The sequence below is a fragment of the Trematomus bernacchii genome, unplaced genomic scaffold (assembly GCF_902827165.1).
Source record: "Trematomus bernacchii unplaced genomic scaffold, fTreBer1.1, whole genome shotgun sequence".
In the NCBI taxonomy this organism is placed as follows: Eukaryota; Metazoa; Chordata; class Actinopteri; order Perciformes; family Nototheniidae; genus Trematomus; species Trematomus bernacchii.
The window spans coordinates 5,211,966-5,222,485 of NW_022987803.1; positions in this window are offsets into that span (position 1 = coordinate 5,211,966).

Consider the following 10,520-nt stretch of genomic DNA (forward strand, 5'->3'; position numbering starts at 1 on the left):
ACTGAAAGGTAATGAGATGTCCTACTTTGCATTTAGGGTTACTGTCATTCTGTTGCCATGGTCACCGCGTCTCCCCTCGCTGTACTGTTCCTTCTCAGATGATATGGTGCTTTACCTTGATAGACCTTTGATTTTTCTTTAAATAAAGGAGAAGTACACCTCCCCCGTGCTCTCTGTTCATTCAGTTATTATCAACACACTGAAAAAACGAATACATTTACTTTAATTAAATGTATTATACATAATCTATTCTACATAGCTGTAGGGGAGAGTGGGGTAAGTTGAGCCATTTTTTAGTTATGCTGTCCTCTAAGCAAGGAGAAATGACACATAGTAAAATGAAAGCACACACCTAAAATTCAGGATGTCTCCTATCAATGGCAATGATAAGAATTAATATTTGATCAAGGGCAGTGAAAATATTACTTCTAAAAAAAAAGTGGTCTTGTGGCTCAACTTTCCTGGGTTAGGGGTAATGGCGCGTTTCCACTACAGCGCGGAGCACGGTTTAAGAGGGCTGTGACGTCAGCGGCCCGTCTTTGGTTGCGTTTCCACTTGGCCTAGTACCGGCCGGCGGGTCCTAATTCACAGTTTTTCTGGCCTCATAAAATCGTGGGTCTAGGGCCAGAGACAACGAGGCTGTGTCGGGCTGAGTATGCTAAACTAGAGAGAGAATTGCTGGCAAGAGGGCTACAACTACAACAAGATGGACATATTTGACCGTGATTTAATTGTAATACACGTTTCAAAATGATGCCGAAGTAACAACATACTGATACCGGTTAGTAAAAACCTTGAATTAATGCTTTGACAAGTCTGCAGACAGACGGCAGGCGAAAAACCTTTTAAAATGCGTGTTTTCTAAATGGAGATTGGCTAAGCTAACGCAGTATATGCTCCGACCGTCCACACTCACAACAACGGCCTATACAGACATAAATAAAGCAGCGACTGTATTCACCATGACACAGGCAGTCTGTGGTTTGTACTTGTTTAACTTTTGTCTAGTTTCTGAACATATATGAGGAGCTGTGAGCTCTGAGTGCTAACAGCTAACGGCTGTGTTGTTTTTCTGGGGTTCTCATTGAAGATGACGTCACGGCTCCGCCTACACTGCGTTACTATAGATACTACCCCAGTTCCTAAACTGTAATGGAAATGCGCCATAAAGTGAGCCAGTCCTAACGAGGCCTAGCCATACCGAGTGAGGCCGAGCGAGGCCGTGTAGTGGAAACGCGCCATAAGTTGATCCAGGTCAGGGGGTAAATTGAACCACTGTTCAAACCTGGGCATACCTGTTCAAACCTAGGCATACCTACAACAAATCTTAAAGGTAACTTTAAACAATAAATAACAAACCAAATACAAGTTTAGTTTTTCAAATATTTTTAATATAAATTTCGATTGAATTGATTGATTTTCTTTTTAACATGTTCAAAGGAAAAGTAATCATACAAATGGTGATACAATTTCATACATCTTACCAATCAAACACAGGGTAAATTCAACTTTAAATGTAGCCTACAATGAGCTCTTATTATCAACTTGGCCTACTTTCATTCATTTCTCCATTGAACCACACTGGCTCAACTTACCCCAAGGCCCATGGTTCACTTTACCCCATAGCCACCATTTTAGAATAAATAGCCTAGCATTACAATTCAGAGTCATATTTAGCTTAATGATTCACATGGTTTAATAGCCGTACGCTGCCAATACATCAACATATACAATATATGTGTTTAAACCTGGATATTATTTTTTGACATGACAGCCGATATAGCTGACATCTAGAACATTTACTTTGACTTGCAAAAAAGCAAGAAAATCTTTTCTTAAAAAATTAGACAATTCTCAAGTGGTGGCTCACACAACAACCCCAGAGCCACCACTTGAGCCAGGTAAACAAGGTATGTAAATGTCAGTAAACTTCCAAGTTATGCGAACATAAAGCATAAATTACAGCTACGGGGGTAAGCTAAACCGTTAGCAAGTAGCTATAGCTAGCCAGATATATTAAATAAACACTTTGTCATACAATCTAAATGTTATGTTTTTTAGCGTTACCTGGTGATTTCAAAGAAAGCTCTCTGGGAAATGTTGACTTACTGTTCGACATGAAGCTAGAAGCTACCTTACAGTACACAGTTGATCCTGAGTCCTATCAGTTAAAGTGTGTCATAGTTAGCTTAGCTAAGCATCAACCTAGCACTGAAATATATGGATGTTATGTGACAGTATTTCTGAGAAAAAGTTCCGTGTTGTGTGTAGTGAGAACGCGCTAGAGTGAGGGGGGCCCCCAAGCCAAAGCTCGCTTAGGGCCCCCAAAAGTCTAGGGCCGGCCCTGTCTGTGGCTATCTACCAGCGATCATGTTTAATATTAAAGACTACACACATGTATCCCTTATCAAAACGGTATTCTGCACTTTGCACCACTTATCCAGATAAGATGTGACTGTTTACTCGTTTTGCAAAGATAGCAGCAGAAATGTCATTAGGCGCGTTCACACCAAGTACTTTTCCCACAATAGTTCATGAGAACTTTAGTTCATGAGAGCTCTTTTAGTTCTGATGAACTAAAGTAGATCGCGTTCACACCAAAATGAGTTCCTGGGGGTGGATTAGGCAAATCAACCGCTGACGTCACTTCTTCTTCTTCTGCTTTGGGTTTACTGGCAGGCCGCAAACAACTTCACGGCGAGTACAGTAGGTGGCGGTATGCACCTTAAAGTTGCAATCCGCCAAAAAACCGAGAGAAAAAGAAGAAGAAAAACCTCCCGCGCCCACTTGCTGTAAATGAGGCGTCTGTTTACCTTCCGACCTCAGACATGAGCTTCGTCTGAGTTATTTAAGCAAACACAAATACAGATCGTCGACCAGTCAAATGCAATAGCAATGCTGATTCGGAAGCGAAGGCGGTTAACAAGGATTGACAAAAGGATTGGACGACGACATGCACGCGCTACGCTACGTGTGAAATGAATAAACTGTCCCAGGTGTCGTATGCACACTAAATAGGCTCAGCAGCTAACACACCTTTATTATATATCCTCCTGAGAACAACTGCATCCGTCTGCCATGAACCCTACAGAAACCTACGTGTTAGTTGTGGCCCATAGTGGCCTCCATTTGTGTCGTGTAAAATGGGGGAAATCAAAAGTTAGCAAATCAATGTCATGTTCATAAAAACATTTAGTTTTAGGTCAAATAATTATTACACTGCTCTGAAACTCACTACACTAACTCCTAAGATGTTCCCTTACTATAATTAATTAAAAATATTGAACTCACAACACTGGTAATAACAAACTTAACCATTTCTCTTTCTATAAATAAATAGTGCTTGTGTTGGACGCCATTTTGAAATACAATGAAATTATCTTTTTGAAAGCCACAATAAATAAAGCTTCGCAAGTTTATAACCGATGAAACATGATGGTATCAGAATAATCACTTACATGTGATGTATAGGATGCTACACAGGTCACTGTAAAGATAAAGTGTCAGGAGAAATAAGCAAGCTTAGTTACATGAAATGTAATGAAAAATGTAAGATACAGGCTCCGTTTAATCGCCATGTAGGTTCTCTTTTATTGCACACTCAAGACAATATCAATAACAGCATCACGCTGTCCCAGGTGTGTCCTATGCATGTAAATAGAAGTTAACATTTTCAATATCAAATAAAGTGTCAGTAGTATCAAAACATATATATATATATATATATAATAACAATAGATAGGCTCAGCAGCAGACACACCTTAGTGCAAAGTGAAGTGTCAGTATTAATAACAGTGGCATATATATAATCACAATAATACAAAATTAACTGTCCCAGGTGTAGGCAATTTGGGGTGAAGTGTCTTGCCCAGGGACACAACGATATGCTGACTGCAGTGGGGTTTGAACCTGTGCTCCCCTGATCCGAACACCAACGCACCAGACCACTGCACCACACGCCTCCCAACAAGTCATTGTACAGTTTATCAACGACGACAAGTTTTTCTTTATTTTTTTATTGAAGGCCTGTTGGATTTAATCAGCTCGCTTTGCACTGCCAGAAGCACAGCCTGAAAGGTATTTTGTTGCTCCACCTGGCGCGCCGACACCTCCACCTGGCGCGCCGCCGAGTCAGCATGGCGCTGCATCACCATGAGCAGCTGGTCGTTCGATTCCTGGGCCTTGTGTGAATGCAGCAGCCGTTCGTCGTGCATCTCCTTGGCACGCAGGTCCTCATTCTCCTTGCTGACCATGGCACGGCAGTCCATCGCCATGATGGTGTCAAGGAAGCTGTCATCCCGTGCCCTCTTTCCTAAGGAGAAATAAGCACAGAGACAACATTGGACATGGTGCAGGCAGGGACAGTGTACAAAATGCAGGTGTAAAGTAGAAGATAAGATAGGATCAAATAATATCAAATCAAAAATAAATATCAAAGTGCCCTTATTTATTGTTTTGTGCTTAATGTATGCTTGAACTTTGTTTTATAGGGATTAGTGGACATCAGTTAGATGTGTAACCTTCTTTCAAGGCCAGAGTAGTTACAGTGTAAGTGGATTGACATCTAACATAACATGGCTGAGTACAATTATAACAATCAATAAAAAAAAGGAAAAATAAATAGAATTTCAATTACATTTCTACTTAAATGTGCAAAAATATTAGAACATCAGTCTTTGTGGCATGCAGGTAATCAACAGTTTAAGCTTTTACCATTAACATGTAGAATGAATGTTGCAAATGACTTGAAATTATAGCAACTACAATGTATTGTTAGAGGTAGCATTATGTCCAGCTAGCATGCTAATTGCTAACGTTATATTATCGTTTTATCCCGGAGGGGAAAACTAGTTTCTAATCCAGAGAGAAACACCTCGCCTGAAACACACGATTAGTGCCATGAGTTAGTGAAGCAAATTACAGAACATTGCACACTTATTCACAAGTCAAAACGTGTTCATAGCGGGCACGGCTGAGAATAGCTAGCTAGCTAGATGTTGTGAGCCAGCTTGGACCTATGATAGCAAGTTCTAGCATGGCTAGCTCGATCTACTGGGCAAATAAAAGTACATCTAAGACCAGTATTGTGCAGATTAAAACAGTGCAGTGCATGTATTTTATTTTACCTTCGTAGTCGTCCCGACATGACTTTGCCAGGTCTGCTAACTTTGCTGAGCCACGGAAACTGCATTCAGTAGCTTCTGAATGCGGCGCATCGCGTCCTCCGAGTAAATCGCCAGAAGCGCCGACACATCCTCATCACTCCACCGCTCTGATGATTTATTTAGTGTTGCTATAATAACTGCTTTCACAAAAGTAATCTCTTCGGGTGCGCTGCCCGAAGCGAGCAAATACAATGGTCGCTTACAAAAAAAAATTCAGAGTCAAACGGGCGTGGTTTGCATTCCGCACAGTCAATCAGACGTATGAACTATTTTCACCCACGACAGTCCCTGCTCTCTAGCAGGGACTGAAAAGCGGGTCAGATGAACTAATTTGAACTACTTTAGTTCCTGGGGCTTTTTGGTGTGAACGCAAATATATCGTAGTTCTGATATTACTATTGTGGGAAAAGTACTCCGGTGTGAACGTGCCTATTGCTGCATGTGTAGGGATATTTAGACTTTAAAATGCTGCTTGGTCATTCATTTTGGTCTCCGCAAACAATATTATGAATCCTCTATTCAAAAATATAATTCAGTGTCCATCGACATGAAAATAACTAAAAAGTTCATGCTGGACTCAAACCCGAGTCCCAACAGCAAAAATCACTCAAGTCCTGCGCGTTGTGAGTAGGCCTATGCCACGAATCATTGCGATATCTTTGTTTATCACAGCTGAATTTCACACATTAACAGTGGCGTTTTTATATGTACAAAAGTGGTGGGGCACAAAAAACGTAGATGTCTATATATAAGCTTCTGCAGTGACGTGCAGTGAGGTTCATGGCTGGTGAGGCACTGGCACTGACTCTTCAGGTTTACAAATATTATATTTTGACCTAAACCAAAATATAATATTATTTTCAAAAGCTTTTTTTGTCTGATGCTTCGATTAATTTTAAACAGACAGTTCAACAAAAGGATACCCAAAAAATGTAATTTTATCATTTAAATATTGAATTGTTCTCTCTTAGTAAGATCCCATTTTCAATAAAATGGCGGTCTTACCTTGACTTGAAGATGAAGTCCATTTGCCTATCCTTCTGGACAAACATTTCTATTACTTTTTTGTAAAAGTCCTCCTTATGTTCTTGTAGTTTCAAAAGTCTATCATAAATCTAATCCATAGATTTATGATAAAAAAATTATAAAAGTAGGGTAGACATGTGGATGTTATCCGGCTAATCAAAACGTGCATTTATCTAACAGGTACGTTTCCCACAGATCTTATTTCGAGCTATTTTCTAAAATCCTCTGGAGAAATCTCATTGCTTTTTTGTGCTTACTTCCTGGTTTTAGGACGCTCTCTCGTCTCCTCTTCACACACCACACTTTTCGCGGCACACGTACTTACAGCCAATCAGCTCTGAATGATTTGAGATGACGTATGGTGGGGATGGTAGCTCCGTGCCCCTCTGGTCATTATTTTTTTGCCACACACATTTCATTACAAAATACTCTGAGCATGCGCAGTGAAGTTTTTACAGTCACCGTTGACTTCACAGCGAGAGGAAGGGGCATAATCAGGTTTTGTCCCACATGGCTCTAAACAGCTCAATAGGCACACACTGTGACTGTAGACACACTAATTAGAAGAACACAGACTAAAACAGCAATGTACAGACGAATCAGATGATTAAACATGATCTTAAAATATATTTTATATATTTTTTTATTTTTTTTTTTTGCATTTTTGTAATCATTATTTGTAATACTTTCTGCTGACACTAGGTGGGGCTGCCCCTAATGACCAGTCGCCACTGCACATTAACATTGTTAAAAGTTTCAGAAAAATGCAACCCAACCATCATTTATAATGTGAGCGAATTTATGTACACTTTAAGCCATATAATATACATATTATAGTAGGCATTTGCTTTTAAATAGTATACTGACTTAGGTCTGTATCAAGCCTCATTAAGACCCACCAAGATCAGATATCCTAGTTTATCAGCCTGCGAGCCCACATTATTTTGTGATAAGTGGTAATTTTACATATAAATGTATTCCAGTGCACACATTAAGCTATAGAATATAAATATAAAATATGCAAATCAGGCCATGTGTTTCGTTATGTACTGTAGTATGATCATCACCGACAGATGGAAAGACAACAATAACAAGGAATTTATATTAATATTACCAAGTTACACAGAAATAGATACAAAATATAAGAAAAAAGACCACAAAGATAAAAGCATAAACGTTAAGAAAGAAACGAAAACATGTTCACAGCAGAGTAAAAATTATGAATATATGTGTTTGTAGTTCTCAATGTGAGTATCCTCGTCATTCGGTTTGTGTCGCTGTATCGATGCATAACGAAAGTTAACCAAGTAAACTGTCACATCTTATCTGGATAAGTGTTGCAAAGTGCAGAATACCGTTTTGATAAGGGATACATGTGTGTAGTCTTTAATATTAAACATGATCGCTGGTAGATAGCCACAGAACAGAAGTCGTATCACAATTTAACCTGGGCGGATCACAGCTCCACAGCTGAAGACTTCTCAAGGTTCAAGGTTCAAGGTTCTTTATTGTCAAACTGACATAGCTACAGAGTAATTATGTCGTTGAAAATCTTATGTCACAGGCTTCTCCAACAATGCAACATAATATTAATACAGATAGTAAAAGGTAATACAAAAAGAAAAATAGTTCTAAAATAAAGTGAGTATGTGGAATAGTGCAGTACGAGTCAGGCACGCTGCTTTCAAACTGTGAGTAAACTACGTGTGCTTCACTTGTAGGCTGTCTGAAGGTGTACACAGGTCTCAGATGGACTAACGATATTCAGTAATAAGTCTGGCAAAAATAACTGGTTTAAATGATTTATTCAAGCATGCAATGTTTTGAACAGACATCCCCAGTCACCTCATTGTCATTTTGTAGTCCTCGCTGTAGCCTATTAGGTCAATTGAAAGCAACAATATTTGGTTGGACCTAATACTCCTTATTTAAATGTAATAGTATTGCTTTCAACTAACCTAATACAGTAATGTGAACTCTGTTTCAAAAATATATTTAATTAAAACCAATGTTTCAGTATTTTGAGGGCAAGATCATGAAAAACGTTAATTCAGTCTGTTACACAGGCTGTTCTCATTGAGTTGTGTCTATGAAACACCTTCAATCTTCCTGATGTCTTATGTTTGCCTTGCTCTTAGTGTGAACATTAATTAAACAACTTTTTTGAAGAACTGAAACCAAGTGGTAATTATTAACTTAAAGGTGGGTATGTAATTTTGGAGAAACAAGCTCGAGTGCGTTAGAATTTGAAAGTACCTCCTCCAGCACACACGAACGCGCACATGACCAATGAGGGCACGAGATAAGTTTGTGCACAGATGGAAGGCTGACAGGCAGGTAGGCGATCCAGTTATTTTAGCCGGGCCGGCTCAGATGATTGGTCGTGCTTTTTACAGCGCCACGGCTTCCACAGATGAATTTTTTTAATGTATTTATTGTCAAAGCATTTAAAGGTCCCATGTCGTGGCCATTTCTACTGATCATAATTCCATTGTTGAGGTATACTAAAATAGATTTATATTGTGCAATTTTCCAAACTCTATGGTTTCTCATACAGCATCTCTGTATAGTATGTGTATTCACTCTCTGTCCTAAACGGCTTGTTGGAGCTCCTGCCCCCCCCTCCCTGTGAGCCCAGTGTGCTCCGATTGGTCAGCTCGGCCACTCTGTTCTGATTAGTCAACCACCAGAGAGGCTCCGCCCATGTCTAACAGTGCTTTTTTCGGCTCTGAGCGGAACATCAGTTTCACAATGGCGTTAGTACAGCCGTATATGTTATACGCTAACTAACCGAATTGTACCTACAACTGTTGTTATTTAGGTGCACTTGTGGAAACTGCGCCATGATGCCTACCGAAGTGGAAAACGTCTGTTGCAAAGAAATTAGAAAGGTAGCCTAGCTGACAGTTACAACATTATGTAGCCAGCTACTGTAGCTGAAAACACCAACAGTAGCACACAACATTATATGCCAAGATATACACCATACATACCCCACACCCTGCAAAACCTCCATAACATGTACAGATTCGATTATAGACCTTTGAGGCGTAGAACGGAAGAAGAGTAAGTTATTTTTACCTGTAATAAACTACTACTATGTTTGATGAAAAATCAAATCATGGTTTGCTATATATGAATGATATGTTATAGGAGCAAATAATTCAGGGAAGAAAGGCTACTAAGTATTTCCATCAAACTTTATTTTTAGAAATGTACAAAATGAACATGTGTAAATATACATATATACACTGTATATCATCCATTCCTCCCCTTATAGGCGTTTTCGGCATCTTGCCTATCGCAGCTTTGTAAGCTGGTACTGGGGCTTTTTAGGACGAGGCATCAGAGTGGTCATCCCGTCATGTGTTGTCCGCCGAATACGCCAGGAGTTTCCTGATCTGGCTGGACGAAATCAAATGCAAATCACAAAATATTAGAGAAACTTAGTTGTTTTAGGTTCGTTAGCTTGCCAGCTAGATTAATATGCTAACCTACGTTTGCTAGTTGTTCAGTGTAATATGCCAACCTACTATGAACAACAGCTAGTGGTTCATATTAGGCTAGCAAGAACATGTTTACAATTGCAATCTTATACGGGTAGTCTGCTACGTTCGGTCATTCATTGTAGCTGGCATAAAACCAATGTTTTCGCCTAGCATGTCTAGCTCTTGGTAGCCTTCTTGTTTAGCTCGGTAGCATAGGCCTACACGCTAGGAACGCCAACTATAATGTAATTAAGTTTTGCGACTGACCGTACGGTAAATCACCCGGAGTATACTGTCTATGAGTATTTTGTGTGTGAATGCAGACATTCTCCTGCTATGAGATACATGTATGTAAGGCCATCTGCTGACATTGGAGTTGATATATGGAAACGCTAGCAACTTAGTTAGCCCAGTTAGCACTGTGTCAATGGCTTAGCAGGCCGAAAAACGTTTACCCATTTAAACAGTCGTGGTAGATACCTTGTTTGTTTTAAACATCATAAATACACAAACAACAATGAATACTTACAGGTTGTGTACCTGAATCTCCCGCTGGTCCAAACAAAGTAGGAACAGCATCGTCCTTCAGTGTCCTACGCTGTGCATATCCAGCATGAATCGCTGCAATGTTTGCGAAGCTTTGGTCCGTGAAATGCCGCGCACACAGTAAAATACCGGCTCGAACATCTGAAGGAACAAGAAATGTCAACCACTGACTTCGTCGTGGTTCTGCCCTCGGTAAGGCATACATTGAAGATTTCCCCTCACAAGACAGGAAACAGACCCTCGTCGGCATGACTGGATAGAGTTTTGAACTGAACCTGAGCTTCCAACAGTATAT